At 48.4% G+C, this 12500-nt stretch overlaps 1 protein-coding gene across 1 annotated transcript in view; it reads left to right on the top strand.

Moving 5' to 3' along the window:
- The window catches only part of LOC135570326 (zinc finger CCHC domain-containing protein 7-like), a 126244-nt gene that overhangs the window by 46875 nt on the left and 66869 nt on the right, over window positions 1–12500 (top strand). The gene's annotated exons all lie outside the window — the stretch shown is intronic.

The raw sequence follows: 12500 nt of genomic DNA, 5'->3' as shown, positions 1-12500 counted from the left end.
CACACACACACACACACACACACACACACACACACACACACACCGAGACACACACACACACCGAGACACACACACACACACACACCGAGACACACACACACACACACACCGAGACACACACACACACTGAGACACACACACACCGAGACACAGAGAGACACACACACAGACGCACAGAGACACACACCGAGACACACACCGAGACACACAGAGACACACACACACACACACACACACCGAGACACACACACACACACACACACCGAGACACACACACACACACACACACCGAGACACACACACACACTGAGACACACACACACACACCGAGACACACACACACACACACACCGAGACACACACACACACCGAGACACACACACACACACCGAGACACACACACACACACCGAGACACACACACACACACCGAGACACACACACACACACACACCGAGACACACACACACACACACACACGACACACACACACACACACACACCGAGACACACACACACACACACCGAGACACACACACACACACCGAGACACACACACACACACCGAGACGCGCAGACACACACCGAGACGCGCAGACACACACACACACACACACACACACTGATTCACACACACACACCTAGAGACCACACCGAGACACACACACACCGAGACACACACACACACACACACTGATTCACACACACACACCTAGAGACCACACCGAGACACACACACACACCGAGACACACACACACACACACACACACACACACACACACACACACAGAGACACACACACACACACACCGAGACACACACACACACACACACAGACACACACACACCGAGACACACACACACACACACCGAGACACACACACACACACACACCGAGACACACACACACACACACACACACACACACCGAGACACACACACACACACACCGAGACACACACACACACACCGAGACACACACACATCGAGACACACTGATTCTCACACACACACACACCTAGTGACACACACCTAGAGACTACACCGAGACACACACACACACACCGAGACACACACACACCGAGACACACACACACACACCGAGACACACACACACACACACCGAGACACACACCGAGACACACACACGCCGAGACACACACACACACACACACACCCCGAGACACACACACACACACACCGAGACAGTCTTCTTTTGGCACTGGTCCCTTTCGTGATTGGACCATGTGGTTGCCGTGCGGTTTCCAGGCCGCGCCCCTGCTGAGTGGTAATTGGTCTCCATGGCGTTGCCGCGTGGCGACGGAAGTTTGATTGACAGGTTGGCCACCTGCCCTGCCTGCTAAAACAGGGGGAGAGATGATGGGGAAGGGGATATGCGGGGGGGTTGGTTGGGGTAAGGTGTGAAGGGGGGGGGTGGGGGTTTGGTTGGGGTAAGGCATGAAGGGGATATGGGGGGGTTTGGTTGGGGTAAGGTGTGAAGGGGGGGGTTTGGTTGGGGTAAGGTGTGAAGGGAGGGGGTTTGGTTGGGGTAAGGCATGAAGGGGATATGGGGGGTTTGGTTGGGGTAAGGTGTGAAGGGGATATGGGGGGTTTGGTTGGGGTAAGGTGTGAAGGGGGGTTTGGTTGGGGTAAGGGGATATGGGGGGTGGGGGTTTGGTTGGGGTAAGGTGTGAAGGGGATTTCGGGGTTGGTTGGGGTAAGGGGATATGGGGGGGGTGGGGGTTTGGTTGGGGTAAGGCATGAAGGGGATATGGGGGTGGGGGGTTTGGTTGGGGTAAGGTGTGAAGGGGATATGGGGGGGGTTGGTTGGGGTAAGGTGAAGGGGATATGGGGGGTTGGTTGGGGTAAGGTGTGAAGGGGATATTGGGGGGTTTGGTTGGGGTAAGGTATGAAGGGGATATGGGGGGGGGGGGTTTGGTTGGGGTAAGGGGATATGGGGGGTTTGGTTGGGGTAAGGTGTGAAGGGGATATGGGGGTGGGGGGTTTGGTTGGGGTAAGGGATATGGGGGTGGGGGGTTTGGTTGGGGTAAGGTGTGAAGGGGATATGGGGGTGGGGGTTTGGTTGGGGTAAGGCATGAAAGAGAGATGGTGGGGGGGTTTGGTTGGGGTAAGGCATGAAAGAGAGATGGTGGGGGGTTTGGTTGGGGTAAGGCATGAAGGGGATATGGGGGTTTGGTTGGGGTAAGGTGTGAAGGGGGGTTTGGTTGGGGTAAGGTGTGAAGGGGATATGGGGGGTTGGTTGGGGTAAGGTGTGAAGGGGATATGGGGGTGGGGGGTTTGGTTGGGGTAAGGCGTGAAGGGGATATGGGGGGGGTTGGTTGGGGTAAGGGGATATGGGGGTGGGGGGTTTGGTTGGGGTAAGGTGTGAAGGGGGGTGGGTTTGGTTGGGGTAAGGTGGTTGAAGGGGGTGGGGGTTTGGTTGGGGTAAGGTGTGAAGGGGGTGGGGGGGTTTGGTAGGGGTAAGGTGTGAAGGGGGGGGGTTGGTTGGGGTAAGTTGTGAAGGGGGGTTTGGTTGGGGTAAGGTGTGAAGGGGGGGTGGGGGGTTTGGTAAGGGGTAAGGGGAAGGGGGTATGGGGGTGGGGGGTTTGGTTGGGGTAAGGTGTGAAGGGGATATGGGGGGGGGGGGTTTGGTTGGGGTAAGGTGTGAAGGGGATATGGGGGTTTTGGTTGGGGTAAGGTGTGAAGGGGGGGGGTTTGGTTGGGGTAAGGCATGAAGGAGATATGGGGGTTTGGTGGGGGTTTGGTTGGGGTAAGGGGATATGGGGGGTTGGGGTTTGGTTGGGGTAAGGTTTGAAGGGGATATGGGGGGGGGGGTTTTGGTTGGGGTAAGGTGAAGGGGATATGGGGGGTTTGGTTGGGGTAAGGGGATATGGGGGTGGGGGGGGGTTTGGCTAGCTGGCGGAGTAGAACAGCATTGTTTGTGTGTTTGTCCCTAATGCTAATCGCTAGCTAGCTGGCTAGCAGTGGTGGAGTATAACAGCATTGTTTGTGTGTTTGTCCCATAATGCTAATCGCTAGCTAGCTGGCAGAGTAGAACAGCATTGTTTTTGTGTTTGTCCCTAATGCTAATCGCTAGCTAGCTGGCTAGCAGTGGTAGAACAGCATTGTTTGTGTGTTTGTCCCATAATGCTAATCGCTAGCTAGCTGGCAGAGTAGAACAGCATTGTTTTGTGCAACAGCTTGTTCTTAATCAGAGAGGAAAAGGACAATAATATTCTAAAATATTTTGTCCGAATTTCAATATAATCAAGGTCCCATGGGAAACACTGACCAACAACACTTTGGTTCCTACTCTGTCACAAACTCTCCTCCCTTTTATTTTTCTTTCGTCGTCATGCCAACAAAACTGCATTCCAAGCGCCCCGCTGTAATTCCAACCCAAAATTCCAATGATCGTTCTATGTCTAGGATTCCAACAGTTTACCACGGATGTTTTGATGTAGAATCGCAAAGTAAAAATCACAATATTTGGCACAAAAATCGCAATTTATATATTTTTTTGCACATTATCGTTATTGTGTGTGTGTGTGTGTGTGTGTGACATCACCCATGCTCTCTGGCCTCCCCCTTTGTGAGGTTAAACACACTGAGGAGGGCGTCTGACACACACACACACACACCCCGTCTCCATTGTCATGTATAGCGTTGTTAATCCGTCCGTGTCGCCTCGGTGTCAGACACTCTGTTTAGGGGGTCAGGGGCCTCTTCCTCTCTCGTTTGTGTGTTTAATGGGGCTGCCGTGTGGCGCAGCGGTCTACTACAGACCCTGGTTCGATTCCGGGCTGTATCACAGTGCTAGAGGCGTCACTACAGACCCTGGTTCTATCCCAGGCTGTATCACAGTGCCAGAGGCATTACTACAGACCCTGTTTCTACCCCGGGCTGCATCTCAGTGCTAGAGGTGTCACTACAGACCCTGGTTCTATCCCGGGCTGTATCTCAGTGCTAGAGGTGTCACTACAGACCCTGGTTCTATCCCGGGCTGTATCACAGTGCCAGAGGCATTACTACAGACCCTGTTTCTACCCCGGGCTGCATCTCAGTGCTAGAGGTGTCACTACAGACCCTGGTTCTATCCCGGGCTGTATCTCAGTGCTAGAGGCGTCACTACAGACCCTGGTTTGATTCCAGAGGGGGGGGAGAGAGGGAGACAGACAGAGAGAGAGAGACTCCCCCTATCTCTCCTCTCCCTCTCTCCTTCCCTTTCCCTCCCCCTCTCCCCTATCCCTCCTCTCCCTCTCTCCCCCCCTTTCCCTCTCCCTCCCTCCCTCTCCCCCTCCTCTCTCTCCCCCCCTTTCCCTCCCTCCCTCTCCTCACCTCCCCCTCTCTCCCTCCCTCTCCCTCCTCTCCCTCTCTCCCTCCCCTCTCTCCCTCCCTCCCTCCTCTCTCTCCCTCCCTCAGCGTGGGGAGGGTATCTGGTGGGACTGGAGGCAGCAGGATGGTTACACTTGAGGAGGGTTGTCAAGGGATACCGTCGCTGAGGAGAGGAGCTGTGTGTGGTGTTCTGTTCTCCATCAGACTTCAACCACCCTGTCTGCCCCCTGTCTCCTGAGAAGATTGTTGTTCAGGGTCTCTGTCTGTGTCTGTCTCTGTCTGTGTCTCTGTCTGTGTCTCTCTCTCTCTCTCTCTCTGTCTCTCTCTGTCTCTCTCTGTCTGTGTCTCTTTGTCTCTCTCTGTCTGTGTCTCTTTGTCTCTCTCTGTCTGTGTCTCTCTGTCTCTCTCTCTCTCTCTGTCTCTCTCTCTCTCTCTGTCTCTCTCTCTCTGTCTCTCTCTCTCTCTCTCTCTCTCTGTGTCTCTCTCTCTCTTTCTGTGTCTCTCTCTCTCTCTTTCTGTGTCTCTGTCTCTCTTTCTCTTTCTGTGTCTCTCTGTCTCTCTCTCTCTCTGTGTCTCTCTCTCTCTCTCTCTCTCTCTCTGTCTCTCTCTGTGTCTCTCTCTCTCTCTCTCTCTCTCTCTCTCTCTCTCTCTCTGTCTCTCTCTCTCTGTGGTGGTCTGTTCTTCATCTCCTTCTTTAGGTTATCAGACTTCAACCCCCCCGTCTCCTGAGAAGCTTGTTGTTCAGGGTCTCTCTCTCTCTGTGTGTCTCTCTCTCTGTCTCTGTCTCTCTCTGTCTGTGTCTCTTTGTCTCTCTCTGTCTGTGTCTCTTTGTCTCTCTCTGTCTGTGTCTCTCTCTCTCTCTCTCTCTCTGTCTGTGTCTCTCTGTCTCTCTCTCTCTCTTTCTGTGTCTCTCTGTCTCTCTCTCTCTCTCTCTGTGTCTCTCTCTCTCTCTGTCTCTCTCTCTCTCTTTCTGTGTCTCTCTGTCTCTCTTTCTCTTTCTGTGTCTCTCTGTCTCTCTCTCTCTCTGTGTCTCTCTCTGTGTCTCTCTGTCTCTCTCTCTCTCTCTGTGGTGGTCTGTTCTTCATCTCCTTCTTTAGGTTATCAGGCTTCAACCCCCCCGTCTCCTGAGAAGCTTGTTGTTCAGGGTCTCTCTCTCTCTGTGTGTCTCTCAACCCAGGGGAGTTGGGTGTTCATGGTTCATTAGCCACACGTACACTTCCGTTCTGTTCTCACCGCTAGACGACACACACACACACACACACACACACACACACACACACACACACACACAGGTTACCAGTCCTCCTCTCTTCTGTTGTTGTGTTCAGTGACAAACTGCCAGCCCTCCTCCTCCCCCTCCTCCTTCTCCTCTCCCTCCTCCTCCCCCTCCTCCTTCTCCTCTCCCTCCTCCTCCCCTCCTCCTTCTCCTCTCCTCCTCCTCCCCCTCCTCCTCCTCCTCCCTCCCTCCTCCCCCTCCCTCCTCCTCCCCCTCCCTCCTCCTCTTCTCCCCCTCCCTCCTCCTCCTCCTTCTCCTCTCCCTCCTCCTCCTCCTCTCCTTCCTCCGCCTCTCCCTCCTCCTCCTCTCACTTTGTCTCTTCTTTCTTCCTCTGTTAATTAGGGTACCTATGAGACAGACAGACAGGTAACATCTGTCTCCCTCCCTCCGTTAGGAGATAGGGAGGAGGCTAGGGAAGGAGGGGAGGAGGCTAGGGAAGGAGGGGAGGAGGCTAGGGAAGGAGGGGAGGAGGCTAGGGAAGGAGGGGAGGAGGCTAGGGAAGGAGGGGGCTAGGGAAGGAGGGGAGGAGGCTAGGGAGGAGATGGGGAGGACGGGAGGAGGCTAGGGAAGGAGGGGGCTAGGAGGCTAGGGAGGAGGCTAGGGGCTAGGGAAGGAGGCTAGGGGCTAGGGGAGGAGGCTAGGGGAAGGAGGGGAGGAGGCTGGGGACTAGGGGAGGAGGCTAGGGGAAGGAGGGGAGGAGATGGGGACTAGGGGAGGAGGCTAGGAGATAGGGGCTAGGGGAGGGGGCTAGGAGATAGGGACTAGGGGAGGGGGCTAGGAGATAGGGGCTAGGGGAGGGGGCTAGGAGATGGGGGGGACTAGGGGAGGGGATAGGGATAGGGGCTAGGGGAGGAGGCTAGGAGATGGGGGAGGCTAGGAGATGGGGCTAGGAGATGGGGGCTAGGGGAGGGGGCTAGGGGATAGGAGATGGGGGCTAGGAGATAGGAGATGGGGGCTAGGAGACAGGGGCTAGGGGAGGGGCTAGGAGATAGGGGCTAGGAGGATAGGAGATAGGAGATGGGGGCTAGGGGATAGGAGATGGGGGCTAGGAGATGGGGGCTAGGGGATAGGAGATGGGGGATAGGAGATGGGGGCTAGGAGATGGGGGCTAGGAGATAGGGGTTAGGAGATAGGGGCTAGGGGAGGAGGCTAGGGAAGGGGAGGGGAGAGGGCTAGGCGGGAGGGGCTGGGGAGAGGGGCTAGGAGATAGGGGCTAGGGAGAGGAGATAGGAGATGTTTTCTTAAAGTCCTAAGAGTATATTTGCATGCGAGTTTTATTATTTTACCCCTTCCTCCCCCATCTCCCCCTTCCTCCCCCATCTCCCCCCCCATCTTCCTCCCCCCCATCTCCCCTCCCTCCCCCATCTCCCCCTTCCCCCCATCTCCTCCTCCATGTGTTTGATTCCTGGCCCGTGACAGAGGTTCACCCTTTATCCCTGTGTGTGTGTGTGTGTGTGTGTGTGTGTGACGGGGCCCTCAGATTAAGGGTTCCTGCTCTTTATTTGGGGTCAGCCCCTGAGAGGCGCTTTGGGAATTACTTACACACACACAGAAGAGGCCCCCCAGTCAGATCACAGGGTCTGACTGCATCACCACTCAGATGTGGAAACAGGGCAGTATATTGTATATAAACAGTATATTGTATATAAACAGTATATTGTATATAAACAGTATATTGTATATAAACAGTATATTGTATATAAACAGTATATTGTATATAAACAGTATATTGTATATAAACAGGATATTGTATATAAACAGTATATTGTATATAAACAGTATATTGTATATAAACAGTATATTGTATATAAACAGTATATTGTATATAAACAGTATATTGTATATAAACAGTATATTGTATATAAACAGGATATTGTATATAAACAGTATATTGTATATAAACAGTATATTGTATATAAACAGGATATTGTATATAAACAGTATATTGTATATAAACAGTATATTGTATATAAACAGGATATTGTATATAAACAGTATATTGTATATAAACAGTATATTGTATATAAACAGTATATTGTATCAGTATATTGTATATAAACAGTATATTGTATATAAACAGTATATTGTATATAAACAGTATATTGTATATAAACAGTATATTGTATATAAACAGTATATTGTATATAAACAGTATATTGTATATAAACAGTATATTGTATATAAACAGTATATTGTACAGTATATTGTATATAAACAGGATATTGTATATAAACAGTATATTGTACAGTATATTGTATATAAACAGTATATTGTATATAAACAGTATATTGTATATAAACAGTATATTGTATATAAACAGGATATTGTATATAAACAGGATATTGTATATAAACAGGATATTGTATATAAACAGGATATTGTATATAAACAGTATATTGTATATAAACAGTATATTGTATATAAACAGGATATTGTATATAAACAGTATATTGTATATAAACAGTATATTGTATATAAACAGTATATTGTATTTAAACAGTTATATTGTATATAAACAGTATATTGTATATAAACAGTATATTGTATATTGGGTAGTATATTGTATTTAAACAGGATATTGTATATAAACAGTATATTGTATATAAACAGTATATTGTATATAAACAGTATATTGTATATAAACAGTATATTGTATATAAACAGTATATTGTATATAAACAGTATATTGTATATAAACAGTATATTGTATAGAAACAGTATATTGTATATAAACAGTATATTGTATATAAACAGTATATTGTATATAAACAGTATATTGTATATAAACAGTATATTGTATCAGTATATTGTATATAAACAGTATATTGTATATAAACAGTATATTGTATATAAACAGTATATTGTATATATCAGGATATTTGGGGTAAAAGTTCCACTGGAAGTTTTTCCAATACAGTCAACCATTATTTTGTAAATATAAATATATACTTTTTCCAGTTAAGACTTGCGATGCGTTGGTAGTTGGAGATAGTTGGAGATAGTTGGGGGATAGTTGGGAGATAGTTGGGAGATAGTTGGAGGATAGTTGGAGATAGTTGGGGGATTAGTCGGGGGATAGTTGGAGATAGTTGGAGATAGTTGGGATAGTTGGAGATAGTTGGGGATAGTTGGGGGATAGTTGGAGATAGTTGGGGGATAGTTGGAGATAGTTGGGGGATAGTTGGAGATAGTTGGGGATAGTTGGAGATAGTTGGGGGATAGTTGGGGAGATCGGGGGAGTTGGGAGATAGTTAGTTGAGATAGTTGGGGGATAGTTGGAGATAGTTGGGGATAGTTGGGGGATAGTCGATAGTTGGGGGATAGTTGGGGGATAGTTTGGGGGATAGTTGGAGATAGTTGGGGATAGTTGGGATAGATAGTTAGATAGTTGGGGATAGTTTGGAGATAGGTTGGGAGATAGTTGGGGGACCGTTGGGAGATAGTTGGGGGATAGTTAGGAGATAGTTGGGGGATAGTTAGGAGATAGTTGGGGGATAGTTAGGGATAGTTGGGGGATAGTTAGGAGATAGTTGGGGGATAGTTGGAGATAGTCGGGGGTTGGGGGATAGTTGGGGGATAGTTGGGGGACCGTTAGGAGATAGTTGGGGGATAGTTGGGATAGTTAGGATAGTTGGGAGATAGTTGGGGGATAGTTAGGAGATAGTTGGGGATAGTTGGAGATAGTTGGGGATAGTTGGGGATAGTTGGGAGATAGTTGGGGGATAGTTAGAGATAGTTGGGGGATAGTTATAGTTGGGAGATAGTTGGGGGATAGTTAGGAGATAGTTGGGGGACCGTTAGGAGATAGTTGGGGGATAGTTAGGAGATAGTTGGGGGATAGTTAGAGATAGTTGGGGGGATAGTTAGAGATAGTTGGGGGATAGTTGGGGGATAGTTAGGAGATAGTTGGGGGATAGTTAGGAGATAGTTGGGGATAGTTAGGAGATAGTTGGGGATAGTTAGGAGATAGTTGGGGGATAGTTAGGGATAGTTAGAGATAGTTGGGGGATAGTTAGGAGATAGTTGGAGATAGTTGGGGGATAGTTAGAGATAGTTGGGGGATAGTTGGAGATAGTTGGGGGATAGTTAGGAGATAGTTGGGGGATAGTTAGGGATAGTTGGGGATAGTTAGGGGATAGTTGGGGATAGTTAGGATAGTTGGGGGATAGTTAGGAGATAGTTGGGGATAGTTAGAGATAGTTGGGGGATAGTTAGGAGATAGTTGGGGGATAGTTAGAGATAGTTGGGGGATAGTTAGAGATAGTTGGGGGATAGTTAGGAGATAGTTGGGGGATAGTTAGAGATAGTTGGGGATAGTTGGGGGATAGTTAGGAGATATTTGGGGGATAGTTAGGAGATATTTAAGAGATAGTTAGAGATAGTTGGGGGATAGTTAGAGATAGTTGGGGGATAGTTGGAGATAGTTGGGATAGTTAGGACATAGTTGGGGGATAGTTAGGAGATAGTTGGGGGATAGTTAGAGATAGTTGTGGAATAGTTAGAGATAGTTGGGGGATAGTTAGAGATAGTTGGGGATAGTTAGAGATAGTTGGGGTTAGATAGTTGGGGATAGTTGGAGATAGTTGGGGGATAGTTGGGGATAGTTGGGGGATAGTTAGGAGATATTTGGGGGATAGTTAGAGATAGTTGGGGGATAGTTAGAGATAGTTGGGGGATAGTTAGGACATAGTTGGGGGATAGTTAGAGATAGTTGGGGGATAGTTAGGACATAGTTGGGGGATAGTTAGGAGATAGTTAGAGATAGTTGGGGGATAGTTAGGAGATAGTTGGGGATAGTTAGAGATAGTTGGGGGATAGTTAGAGATAGTTGGGGGATAGTTGGAGATAGTTGGGGTTAGGATAGTTAGAGATAGTTGGGGGATAGTTAGGTGATATTTGGGGGATAGTTAGAGATAGTTGGGGATAGTTAGAGATAGTTGGGGATAGTTGGGACATAGTTGGGGATAGTTAGAGATAGTTGGGGGATAGTTAGAGATAGTTGGGGGATAGTTAGAGATAGTTGGGGGATAGTTAGAGATAGTTGGGGGATAGTTGGAGATAGTTGGGGGATAGTTAGGACATAGTTGGGGGATAGTTGGGGGATAGTTAGGAGATATTTGGGGGATAGTTAGAGATAGTTGGGGGATAGTTAGGACATAGTTGGGGGATAGTTGGGAGATATTTAAGAGATAGTTAGAGATAGTTGGGGGATAGTTGGAGATAGTCGGGGGATAGTTAGGACATAGTTGGGGGATAGTTAGGAGATATTTGGGGGATAGTTAGAGATAGTTGTGGAATAGTTAGAGATAGTTGGGGGATAGTTAAGAGATAGTTGGGGGATAGTTGGAGATAGTTGGGGGATAGTTGGAGATAGTTGGGGGATAGTTGGAGATAGTTATAGATAGTTATAGATAGTTATAGATAGTTAAGAAAAGAGTAAGAAATAGTGAAGAGATAGTTAGTTAGAGGATAGTTGGGGGATCGTTAGGAGATAGTTATGGGATCGTTAGAGATAGTTTGGGATAGTTGGGGGATAGTTAGAGATAGTTAGGGGATGGGGGATAGTTAGGAGATATTTCGCTACACTCGCACTAACATCTGCTAACCATGTGTATGTGACAAATAAAAATTGTATTTGATTTGATAGAGATAGTTGGGGGATAGTTAGAGATAGTTGGGGGATAGTTAGAGATAGTTGGGCGATAGTTAGAGATAGTTAGGGGATCGTTAGGGATAGTTATAGATAGTTAGGGGATCGTTAGGAGATAGTTAGGGATATTTAGAGATAGTTGTGATAGTTAGAGATAGTTGGGGATAGTTAGAGATAGTTAGGAGATAGTTAGAGATAGTTGGTGGATCGTTAGGAGATAGTTGGGGGATAGTTAGAGATAGTTGGGGGATAGTTAGAGATAGTTGGGGGATTGTTAGGAGATAGTTAGAGATAGTTGGGGATAGTTAGAGATAGTTGGGGGATCGTTAGGAGATAGTTGGGGGAGGACGGAGAGATGGGGGAGAGAGATGGGGGAGAGAGATGGGGGAGAGAGATGGGGGAGAGAGATGGAGGAGGGAGAGATGGGGGAGAGAGAGATGGGCGAGAGGGGAGGACGGAGAGAGAGAGAGGGCGAAAGAATCAGAGAGGTGTTTGATGAAGGCTCAAGGCTGTGTGTCAGTGTTTGTCTAAAGGCTAAAGTGCCCTCTCTGCTAAACAAGGGGGATGTTGTTCACTTAGCTGTGTGTACTGTACAACATATGGTGTGTGTGTGATGGTATGTGTGTGTGTGTGTGTGTTCCTCACACAGTAAGCTGACGACAGGAGTTACAGTTTCATGTCTGAGGGTTGGTATCCCTCAGGGCTCTACTATAGGGCCCTCCTCCTTCTCCTTTGGGTTTTACACACACACACACCGTACCATCACACACACACACCGTACCATCACACCACACACACCATCACGTACCATCACACACACACACCGTACCATCACACACACACACCGTACCATCACACCACACACACCGTACCATCACACACACACACCGTACCATCACACACACACACCGTACCATCACACACACACACCGTACCATCACACACACACACCGTACCATCACACACACACACACACACCGTACCATCACACACACACACACACACCGTACCATCACACACACACACCGTACCATCACACACACACACACACACACACCGTACCATCACACACACACACACACCGTACCATCACACACACACACACACCGTACCATCACACACACACACATCACACACACACACACACACACACCGTACCATCACACACACACACACACACACACACACCGTACCATCACACACACACACACACACACCATCACACACACACACACACCG

The sequence above is a fragment of the Oncorhynchus nerka genome, unplaced genomic scaffold (assembly GCF_034236695.1).
Source record: "Oncorhynchus nerka isolate Pitt River unplaced genomic scaffold, Oner_Uvic_2.0 unplaced_scaffold_981, whole genome shotgun sequence".
Classification (NCBI taxonomy): Eukaryota; Metazoa; Chordata; class Actinopteri; order Salmoniformes; family Salmonidae; genus Oncorhynchus; species Oncorhynchus nerka.
The sequence above is the reverse complement of the archived record's forward strand: the minus strand, read 5'-3'. Positions and strand labels throughout refer to the sequence as shown.